The sequence below is a fragment of the Pinus tabuliformis genome, chromosome 8 (assembly GCF_031772625.1).
Source record: "Pinus tabuliformis cultivar Carrire ecotype Pingquan chromosome 8, CPIR1, whole genome shotgun sequence".
NCBI classification, from domain to species: Eukaryota; Viridiplantae; Streptophyta; class Pinopsida; order Pinales; family Pinaceae; genus Pinus; species Pinus tabuliformis.
In genome coordinates, this window is record NC_142294.1 from 422,620,274 (window position 1) to 422,633,151 (window position 12,878).

Genomic DNA, 12,878 nt, shown 5'->3' on the forward strand with positions numbered 1-12,878 from the left:
AAATGTGAAGGCTCAGAAAGAGGTAAGCATTTATAACTTTAACTTTTAAAATTGTATAGTGATCAACTATGAAAACATATTTCTTAATGAATCTCTTTTATGTTGTGTAGATTTAATTGTCAAACAACTTCAGGAGCATCACGAACAACAAACAAACGAAAGGAAGAAGTTGTACAGGCATCGAAAGAAGTGTTATGATAATCTGAATAAATATTTGGGTTTGATAATTGATGGTATGGACCAGAAGAAAACACTTTTACCACATTTTGTTTGCACACCCAAAAATTTACAGGAGGAAAACTTTATTCAATTTCACTTGGTCGGTTGTATGGCCTTCAATGGGAAAATGTTGCCAAGGGTGTACTTCACAGCTCCAAATATTCATAATGATGCAAATCTGACCATAACCATAATTCATGATGTGATTTATCATTGGTCTGGTAATCTTCCTCAAGTTTTATATCTACAATTGGACAACAATTGCTGTGAAAACAAAAATCACGTTGTTTTTGGATATCTAAACATGCTTGTTGAATTGGGAAAATTTCAAAAGGTAAAGGTTGGTTTCCTTCTTGTTGGGCACACTCATGACCATATTGATCAGATGTTCAGTCGTTTTTCAGTCACATTGAGGAGGAAGGAAGGTGGGAGCTTTCCATCACTAATTGAATGTATTAAGAAATCATACATGCCAGAGCCCACTTTTGATGTGTTGGAAGAAACTGTTGACATGCGAAGGTTTATTCTGGGATCATATGGTGAGGGGAAATGCATTGAACAAATTAATGACATTAGCTTCCAACATCAATTTCGTATCAAAAAAATTGATGAGAAAACACTAATATGGGGCAAGAAGTATTCAACTACTACAGAATGGGCACCGTCATCAGGATTGCAATTTTTGAAGTTCATTCTAGATCATCCAATATTTGCATGAAAAATATTGTTATTACAATCAGTTGGTGAAGTTCAGAATGCACGTAGACAGAACAGGGCTATAAATTATTCTGATTGCCTGGAAGAAATTAAAAAATGTATTAGATATACATATGAGTACTTTGACATTGCTGATTCAGTTTGGTGGGAGTCGTTTTTCAATAATCAAAGTCATATCATTTCGACAACAATAAATGAAGATATACCTTTGAAAAGTCCATTTATTTGGCCACAAAATGTGTCGAATGAACATGAGGAAGTAAACATTCTTGAACAACAACAATCTCAAGGTATTATTAATTCTTCACAGGTAGCGGAAAGAGAGATGTATATTGGTTCCAGAAGACCTCGTGCACAACGTGAAGCCATGGAAGTCCTTTATAGGGGTTCAGTATAGGATATTAAGGAGGGTTGCATGATTGCAGTGCTAGAAGATGGAGATCCCAATGCCTATCCATTTTGGGTTGCTAAATTTATAAAGGTATTTACAGAAAATGAGGATGTTACAAGTGTTGAAGTACAATGGTATGCCACAAATACACACCCATTCAATGGTGTGTATAAGCCAGATATGGTAGTTGACAAAAAAAATGGCGGAAAAAGAAAAAGAAAGGGTACAAATGTAAATTTCCGCCACACAGACATATTAAAATTAGAGGATGTAGACATACTTGTTTATGACTTCAATTTAACAAAGAGAGGAACTCTTCGCTTCAAGACGATAGAGATTCTGAAAAGGTTGTTACCAGAAGGAACAATGTTAACATGGGAGTCACTTGAAACCAGTCGTAGATCTAGAAGAATTTTGAAACCTGAAATGTTGGGCATGCATGTGGACTCAAATGGGGCACTAGTTGATGAAAGAGAAGAATATGGAACATCTTCGTTAGCATCCAGTCACTCATCTGAAGATGTGAATTCTGATGGTGTGCCAGAAAACATGAGTGATTTTGAATAATTGTTTAAGACAGTTTATATAACTGATGTATGCATCGTATCTTCAAAAAAAATTAATGTTTTCCATATGGTGTTAAATGAGAAGTTATGAGGCATTTTTATGTTGTTGGATTATATGTCTTAATTATGATAAATTTTATTGTTTAAAATATCTACAATGCAATATTAAATTAGAGATATAAAATATGTTTTATTCAATATACAAATAATGACTTTTTAATGCATTTAGTGATGTAATTTGTTCATAATGTCATGGTTTTTTAATTTTATAGTTGAAAAAATTTCATTTTTTTTTGTATCTAGCATGTTATGGTTGAAAACATGTTAAATTTATACTTAGCAAAGAAAAATGATATTCTACCAAAAACATTAGTGTGTTTTTTCCCACATAAACAACTTCGTTTGACACATAAAAATTTGGTTTTATTAGCATTTTTTTTTTATTTTGAAAATTGACCCTAAAAAAAATCATTGTTCCAGTGTCATCACATTCATTTTGAAGCTATATTTTGCACGAAAATTTCATAGTAAATTTTGTAGTCACTGCCAATTTTAAAACATGTTCAAAATTGACGCCTAAAAAATAAAAACATTGTTCCAGTATACACACATTTCGTTTTGAGCACTGTTTCTGATGTTTTTTTGGGGTTTTTTGGCCAGAGTTCATGTTTTGAGTTTATAGTTCCCGTTTCAAAGTTTACATTGTTAAAAAGAAAACAAGGAATACATAGTTCTTGGTGAGATCACTGAAAAAGTAAAGGTGCCTGAAAATAATAATAATCAACAACCACAACAACAACAACCACCATAACAGCAACAAGCACCCCAAACACCTGAAAGTGGTGTTAGAAGATCTACCAAGATAAGTATACCCCCTGAACAATACTCTCCTTCATTATATTATTTATTGTTGATTGATTATGGTGAACCCAAATGTTATGAAGAACAATGCAGGTTGAAAGCAGGAAGAAGTGGGAGCTATCCATGGAAGACGAGATGGACTCCTTAGTGCATAACCAAACTTGGGACTTAATCAGGTTGCCTGCATGTAAAACTACATTGCAGAATAAATGGGTTTACAAGCTGAAGGAAGAAGATGGAGGAAAACAGAGGTACAAAGCTAGACTTGTGGTGAAGGGGTTTGCACAGAAGAAAGGTAATGATTTTGATGAAATATTTTCTCCTATTGTTAAAATGACTTCAATTAGAACTATTTTAAGTCTAGTAGTAGTTGAAGATTTGCATCTTGAGCAATTAGATGTAAAGACAACCTTTCTCCATGGGGATTTGGAGGAAGAGATATATATGCAGTAGCCACAAGGATATGAGGTAAAAGGGAAGGAGAAACTAGTGTGCAGGTTGAAAAAGAGCTTGTATGGCTTAAAACAGGCTCCAAGGCAGTGATATTTGAAATTTGACAAGTTTATGTCTGAACAAGGTTATACTAGATGTCACTCTGATCATTGTGTTTATCTGAAAAAGCAAAATGCTAGCAGCTATATTATATTTTTATTGTATGTAGATGACATTCTTTTTGCAGGGTATAACATGCAGGAAATAAATGTGCTCAAAATAAAATTGGCAAATTCATTTGTGATGAAGGATCTGGGAGCTACAAAACAAATCCTAGGTATGAGAATAACTAGAGACAGGAAAAATCACAAATTAACATTGTCTCAGAATGAGCACATACAAAAGGTGTTGACAAGATTTAATATGCACAATGCAAAACCAGTTAGTACACCTTTTTCCAGCCATTTCAAACTTAGTAAGGAGATGTGCCCGAAGACCCATGAAGACATGGATTATATGTCTAAAGTTCCATATGCATCAGCAGTTGGAAGCTTAATGTATGCAATGGTCTACACAAGGCCTCATATTGCACATGCAATGGGAATTCTAAGCAGGTACATGAACAATCTAGGAAAATAACATTGGATGGCAGTGAAATGGATTCTCAGATATTTTAGAGGTACCACAAATCAAGCATTATGCTTTGGTGGTTCAAACATTTCTCTACAAGGATATGTTGATGCGGATATGGCAGGTGATAGAGGTAAAAGGAGGAGCACTACAGGATATGTATTTATTGTAGGAGGAATAGATGTCAGTTGGGTTTCAAAAATCCAAGGTTTTGTTGCACTTTCAACAACAGAAGCAGAGTATGTTGCTGCTACAGAGGCTAGTAAAGAAAGGATTTGGTTACAAAGGTTTATAGATGAATTGGGCAAGAAGCATGATATGGGCATGTTATACAGTGATAGCCAAAGTTCCATTCATATTGTAAAGAACTTAGCATTTCATTCTAGGACTAAACACATACAGCTCAAGTACCATTTCATACAGTCAGTGTTGGAAGATGGAGAGTTGAAGCTGGAAAAGATACACACTGTCCAGAATCCTGCAGATATGCTAACAAAAGTGTTAACCAGGGAGAAATTGAGAATATGCTCAGTTTCAATTGGTCTTCAAGGATGACGATGAAGATGAGAAACAACCAAGTCCAAAGAGAAGTCATTCTCTAGCAAATGAAGCAGCGGTGGAGTTGCTACAATCATTCTCCAAGTGGGAGATTGTTGGGTGTGGAGCATGATTATTTAGAGGTCTTTGTTTCAGCCGGATGTATACCCTAGGAAGATTGTACACGCCTCAAAACGGGGGGGTGTGGGGGGGGACTTGTTGCCCCTGGCGGGGGTTTGGGGGGACCCATCCCTCGCGGCTGGGTTGTCCGAGGGCTGGCGGTCCCCCGGCGGGGGTTTGGGGAGCAGTGCCACCGAAGCTAAAATCAGATGAAAAATTGCCTTGTAAAAGTATAGTAATTTCTAGTCAATCTAGGTCGTTCATTAGGCAGATGATCTGATGGTAGAATTTATGTTTAGTTTAGGGATTTTTTCCCTACAAGGCAACCCCTCTCTTTGTATGAGGGAATTGTATTGAGGCTATGTAATAGATGTGTATTCTCAGAGCGAGAAACAAAGAGGTGAGGCTGTGAAAGAAAACAGAGGATATTACAGCAGATCTGCTGTAGGTTGTGTCTCTTGATTTTGCTGGATAATAGAAAGGAAGGACTAGCTGTTTGAGGTGGACGTAGCCCAAACTGGGTGAACCACATATATATGTGTCTCTTTGGTTTTATGTGTTTGTGTTTTTCCACATATTATATATCTTGCATTTCTCTATCATATATAATATTTTTGTAACAGTCATGAGTGTATGACTAGTTACATGTTATTGTATGTCACTTACACGTATCAATTTTGTACACTTGGTTACATTCTTGTATGCTTGGTTTCAAGTATTGTTGTCTTATGCTTGATTATATGTGTTCATGTGTGTGATCGGTTGATTACGCATTTCTTACACATGTTGATGTTTGCATGTGGCCATCTGTACAGTGGTGTGATGGTTGTTGTCATGCATGAGATCATGGTATGTGTAATTGATATGGTCATGCATTGATGATTGGATTCTAGTTAGAATGATTTTTATCTGTTGATGCAGTTATTTGTAATGTATATATGATGTTATGATTATGTTCTACATGTGTCACGCTGATTTGGGTGATCTTGCATATGAGGTATCCTCCGTAATAATAAGGTATGTTGGTTTATTATGATTTGTTTTATCTGACATAGTATGCCTTGCAAGAAAGAGATCAAATGGCTAGCAAGATAGTAGACTAGAAAGACTCTCCCCATAAATCAGATAAGCAACATGGTGGGCACTCTTCTAATTTGGTAGACACATTGAGAAGATTGACAGAGGAGATAAGGAGGTGTAAGGTAGACAATGACAGGATCATAAATGCACAAGAGTGTTATGAAACCAGCTCACAAAAAGATAGAAAAGATAGATCAACACCTTAGAAATAACCCTCTTTGAGGGGGAAACCTCCTTTATATTACACAAATGAACACTTCTTAGATGATACAAATGACAAAGCCTCCTTTATATAATTGAGTCTAAGGGGTCACAATATAACCAAATCTGACCTAACAATAATAATATAAAGGCACACACATAACAATAGTGGGATTCTATGGGGCGCTATAATAACAATATGGGGACAATAGGGGCACAACAATAACAATAAGCGATACAAAGACAATAGTAATGGGGGAGTCACTAGTATTATAGGGACCTAACATGCCCCTCCCCTTCAAAAACATGTTGTCCTTAATGCTTGAGTAGTTATGGATGCTTATGTATAAAATTCTCATCCTCCCATGTGGAATCTTCAACGGGTAAGTTCTTCCACTTGATGAGATACCCTAAAATTGAACGATTTCATAGCTGTCATGTTCTTGTTTCTTTGACTGCTTCAGGTTCCAATATTGTTTTTCCTTCCTCATCAAGTTTTGGCAATATTGTTTGAACTGGAAGCTTGTCACCTATAACCTTCTTTAAGCATGAAACATGGAAAACTGGGTGCACTCAGGAAGTTGCAGGAAACTCCAATTTGTATGCCATAGTACCTATCTTTTGCAACACCTTTTACGAACCATAATACTTTGGTGATAATTTATTATCCTTCTTAGCTTCCTTGAGGGACATTTGTTTATATGGTTGTAGCTTTATGAATACCCAATCACCTACAACAAAACTTCTTTCGTTGCGATGTTGATTTGCCTATTGTTTCATTCTACTATGCGCCAAGGTGAGGTTATACATTAAGAGGTTGAGAACATGTTTCTGATGCTCGATGTGATGTTCCATTGCTTGATCCTTAGAATTTTCTCTTAAATATGATTTGATGGATGGTGGATGATATCCATAAAGTTCCATAAATGGGGTCATTTTTGTTGCAGTATGGAAGGAAGTGTTATACCACCATTTAGCCAAAGGCAACCATTTGACCCATTGTGTTTGTTTATCAGATACAAAGCAACAGAGATATCCTTCCAAACATTTGTTTACTATCTCAATTTTCCCATCAGATTGAGGATGATAAGATTAGCTATGAGCTAAGTACCAAGACAAGAAAATAATTCTATCCAAAAATTTCTAGTGAAAAAGGGATCTCTATCACTTACAATAATATTTGGGTTTCCATGTAGCCTTTGAATTGTTCCCATAAATGCAGTAAAAACTGTACTCACTTTAAATGGATGAGATAATGCACAAAAGTGTGCATACTTGGTAAGTCTATCAACTACCACCATGATAACACTCTTTCGTTTGGACTTGGGTAAACCTGTGATACAATCCATTGAACCTCCTTCCAACGTTGGCTTGGAATGGATAAAGGTTTTAATAGTCCTAGGGTCTTAATTGCTTCAACTTTATTTTGTTGGAAAACCAAACATTCCACCACAAACTTTTGAATATCTGCTTTAAGGCCATCCGAAAAAAAATTATTCTTAACCCTGTGGTAGATTTTTAGAAATCTTGAGTGCCCTCCTAAGGGAGAGGTGTGCAATTCCCTAAGAATATTTTGTTTGAGTTGGGAATTCTTACATAGGTATAACCAATCCTTGTACCGTAACAAATCATTTTTTGAGCTAAATGTATCAAATGTACAAGGATCTTGTTGTATCTTTTTAATGAGTGCCCACACTTCCTCATCATTCTTCCATTCATCCCTTGCTTCGTTTATCTAATCTGGTTGGATAATAGAAATGGTGCAAAGAAATTCTTCCACATCCTCATCCTTCCTTGAGAGTGCATCTGCCACAACATTTTTCTTCCCTTTTTGTAGATGATTTCAAATTCATAACCCAACATATTTGTGAGCGATTTTGTTGCTCTTCTGAAGATAATATTTGTTCTAAAAAGTATTTAAGACTATCATGATCTGTTTTTACCTTGAAGTGTCTTCCCATTAGGTAGGCTCACCATTTCTTAAGTGCATATAGTATTACCAACATTTCATTCTCATAAATAGCTTTGTGTAAATACTTTCCTTTGATTGGACAACTTTTGAAAGCAATGGGTCCTTCTTCTTGCCTTAAAACAACACCAATTCCATTTCGCGAGGCATCACATTCCACAATAAAGGTTTTTGTGAAGTGCGGTGTACCGAAGACTCGTGCTTGGCACATTACCTCTTTATGCATCTTTATTAAATAATGTTGTTAGAGGTGCTGCTATTCTCCCATAATTCTTAACAAACTTGTGATAATACCCTGTCAACCCGAGAAATCCTCGTGATGCTTTATGGATGTGGGGATTTTCCAATCCTTAATGGTTTTAATTTTTCTAGGGTCTACCTTAACACCTTCATGAGATACAATATGACCCACATATTCCACCTCTTGTACTCTAAAGGGACATTTGGAGATTTTTGCATATAATTGTTTCTCCTCCAATAGTTTGTGCACCATGTCAACATGTTGGACATGATCCTTCCAAGACTTGCTATAGATTAGTATATCATCAAAAAATACTAACACAAATTCTCTAAGGAAGGGTTTTAAAATGAAATTCATCAAACCTTGAAATGTAGAAGGTGAATTAGTAAGGCCAAAAGGCATGACCAAAAATTCATAATGACCCTCATGAATTCTAAATGGCTTTTTTGGAATGTCTTGACTCTTCATTCTAATTTGATGATATCCTGAACGAAGATCCAACTTGGTGAAGTAAATTGATCCATGCAATTCATGCAATAATTCATCAATGACAGGAATGGGAAATGTATCTTTTCTAGTGATCTTGTTGAGCTCCCTATAATTTGAACACATGCACCATGATCCATCCTTCTTGTGAACCAATACTACTGGAGTAGAGAAAGAACATTGACTAGGTTGAATTATACCATCCTCTAGCATTTATGTTGAATTATACCAGCCTCTAGCATTTCTACAACCATACTTTCAATTTCATTCTTTTGGACATAGGGAGATCTGTAAGGCCTCATGTTTGTAAGAACACTTCCTAGAATCAAATTAATCGCATGATCATGATCACGAATAGGTGGGAGACCTTTGGGAGTGTCAAATACCTTGGAATGATTATCCAAGACTTTTTGGAGATCTGGAGAAATGGATGATTTTGATGTGGGAACCTCTAGTGAACATAATTATGCAATTATTCCTAGTTGTTCTTTCTTCAGAAGCTTTATCATTCCGTTAGAGTTGATTATCTTTCCGAGTTTCCCTACGATACCCGTTAATTCAACTTCCTTTTCTTTCGAAGAGAATTTTATGAAAAGTTCTTGAAAATTGAAATCTATTGTACCCAAGGATTGTAGCCATTAGACTCCTAGTACAACACCAGCACCACCCATTGGAATGGAAAACATTAGGCTATTCAATACATATTTTCCCATGGATAGCTTTATATTATGGCACTTTCTTGAGAAATTTATGGTTCCTCCACTTGCAACCATCACTTGACACTCTGGTGCTGTATATAGGAAGCAATTTAATTCCTTGGCTATCTTACAATGAATAAAATTATTGTTACTTCCCGAATCCATCAACATTATTACCTTTTGCTTCTTGATATGCTCTTCTATCTTGATAGCTTGAGGAGTGGTAATTCCAGCCAATGCATTACAAGATATGGTCGGATTCATTTCTTCTTTTTCTATGGTTTTTTCCTGGTGCATATCCTCTTATTTTGATGTTTATTGTTCTTTTTCTTCCTCCTCTTCACAATCTATGTAAAATAATTTCTTCTCGGCACACTTGTGACCTTCAGTGTATTTTCTATCACAACTATAACAAACCCCTTTACTCTTTTTTCTTCCAATTTTTGTGGTGTCAACCTTGTAGGTTGTGGATGGCTATGGGTAGCAACACTTCCATCTTTATGATTGTGAGTGGTAGGCTTCCTTATTGCCATAATTTTGCTTTCCATTTTTCTTGCCAACCTGGGTGCCTTCTCCAATGAATCTGGTTCCCAAAGGCAAACCTCATGTTAGATGTTATCTTTGAAATTCCCTATGAACACATCAATCCTATGCTCCTCTGGAATATCTTTTACCCTTATATTCAATTTTTGGAAGTCCTCAATGTGGTCCATCACTGAACCCTTTTGTTTGAGATTTATCAATTGGCTAAAAAAAGTGTTGCTTTCTGTATCCTCATAATGTGCTATCATTCCATCTGTAAAAATAGCCCAAGTGACAATTTGTTTACGAGAGAAAATCCATCGATACCATACAAACTGATTTGGTTCCAAACATAAAGTTGCGATGCATAACTTTTTTGTGTTTTTCACATTGTGGAGATCAAAAAGTTGCTCCATCTATAGTATCCATGTTCTAGGATCCTTGCCATCAAACTTCCTCATATCAATCTTTGGAACATGGTGGTTCTTCGATCAAACTTTAAAGTCTATGAAATCATGATTAACATTTATTCTTTTCTCATCGGGATTTTCCTTTACTACCCTTTCACCATTAGTAAGCATTTCTTGTACAAAATTTTTCAAATATGTCTTCAAAACTGTCTTCATATCTTCCATGCCTTTCTTCAAATCATCCATCTTAGCTTCCACATCATCCATCTTAGCTTCCACGCCATCCATCTTAGCTTCCACGTTGTCCATCTTAGCTTCCACGTCATTCATCATAGCTTCTATGCATTTCTTTAAACCATCCATTTTAGCTTCCAAAATATACATCTTAACTTCTATGTCTTTCTTTAAATCATCCATCTTAGCTTCTGTTACTTTTTGTGTGAGTGAAATTTGTTGCACTTGGTCTCGTAATTTTGATATATCATGTTGCATTCCTTCCTATTATTCATGAGTCATGCTAGAGCTTTCAGGTTTCTTACTAGGTGTTTCCATTTTATTTCCTCACGACATTAATTACTAATAATAATGCTTCACTATGCCCTTTGAATTCCTTCCAACTAATTTTTCAAACCAAGCTTATGCAAAAATTTAAAAGAACTACACACCTCTTTTCACTTTATAGGAGCTCGATATTGAATTTGATGTATCTCTGTAATTTTGGATCTCCAAGGTTTGAAATTTCTTCCTGCGGTAACCCTCAGATTAATATTTATAACCCCACAATTCTCTTGAATATTGGATTCTCCAATGACGAGTTATGCCAAATCTCCCACGATGATCTGAGTATATACTGGTTCAGTAGAGTGAACTTGTACGATGTGCCACGAGTCCCTGTTTCAACCTTAGGTTCTGAAAATGATACCCATAAAACTACAATCCATCCTCTTTCTATAAATTCTTACGAAAATTCAATCTGATGGTCAGAGAAAAAGTTATGATGATTTTCCCAAGGTCACCTATTTGGAATGTAATTTGTGGGTGTACAAAAACCCTAACTTCCTTAGATTATATCTCTGTAAATGTAGCGAGACAAGATCTAAAATTCAGGCGTGACATTCAAACCGATATCGTCTCAAATGGGTTTTTTTCTGACTTCTGAATCTTTGTAGAGAAAAAGTTATAGCACAAATGCCACGATGACCTATTTGGAGCAGCGAAACCCTAGAATCCAAATCTCTCAGACCAAATGTTATGAAACCAACTCACAAAAAGATAGAAAAGATAGATCAATGGCTTAGAAATAAGCCTCTTCAAGGGGAAAACCTCCTTTACATTACACAAATGAACAATTCTTATATGATTCAAATGATGAAACATCCTTTCTATATATAGGAGTCTAAGGGCTCATAATATAACCAAAGCCGACCTAACAATAATAATATAAAGGCACAAAAATAACAATAGTGGGATTCTATGGGGCATAATAATAACAATATGGGGACAATAGGGGCACAACAATAACAATAAGGGATACAAAAAAAATAGTAATGGGGGAATCACTAGTATTATACGGACCTAAGAAAGAGAAGCAAGTATAGGTTAGTGCAATACTCCTTCAAAGTTTGTCATAACTACAACGATAAGGGCCACTTCAGATCAGCCATGGACGTTAGGACATAACTAAAGGGGCATATGGTAGTAGGTCTCTTGGTAGACACAGGTAAGAGAGGGTTGACATGGTGAGAGGTGGTAGGTTGTTGGACACTTCGGATAAGAGGGGTGATGAGTACAAGTATTATTATAGTTATGGTTGTCACAGACATCATGATCATCATTGTTATCATCCTTATAGGAGGAGTGTTAGGGGATACTTTCAAAATGAATTTAATAAATAAAAAGCACATACTTTTGATGGAGATGTGAAGAAGCCAGAATATTCATAGGCTTGGATACTTGCGATGAACAAATTCTTTGAGTTGCATGAGTACATAGATAACATGAAGGGCATAATCACTATCTTCAGCTTGAAAGGTAAAGTACACATTTGGTGGGAGGACGTGAAGTGTGTTAGAGACATTAGTACTAATGAATTGAGTTTCCATGAGTTCAAGAGGCTTTTTATGAAGAAATACATGTTAGAAAGGTACTATGACAGTAATGCCAATGAATTCTATGAACTAAATATTTGGTCAATAACAGACGAAGAGTACACAACCAAGTTTTTGGAGCTATTGAGGTATGTATCGTACCTTACAGACGAGAAGGCTAAATTTCAATGATTTTTCAGTGGTTTTCCATTAGCATTTAGAGATCGGATTGAGTATGATGAGCCTCGGTCACTCGAGGAAGTCATTGGGAGACTGAAGCATTTCTATGAAAATTCAAAGCGTAAGAATGAATCTCATCTAGATGGAAAGGAAAAGACAAGGGTAAAGATAAATAATAGCCTAAGAGAGCAAGGTCTACAAATGTAGGGGAGAAAGAGAATGTGGCACCTCAAAAGAAATTTAATGTTTCTAGTGAGGGACATGGATCACAGTAGCAACATAGAGGTAATGATATTGGATGGTTGGAGTGTTGGACATGTGGTGAGGAACACCTTAGGAGAGATTCTCGGCAAAATTAGGGTTGTAGGTCTAATATATATAGTGCACAAGAGGTGTATACTTTTGTGGATGTGGGGCAGAGCATTCCTTGTATTTATGCAGTCGTGGACAACATATAGGTAGAGCACTAGGAATCTATCATTGAGATGGATGGTAAGATTCGTGATCAAGTTATTTCTATTTTGATTGACC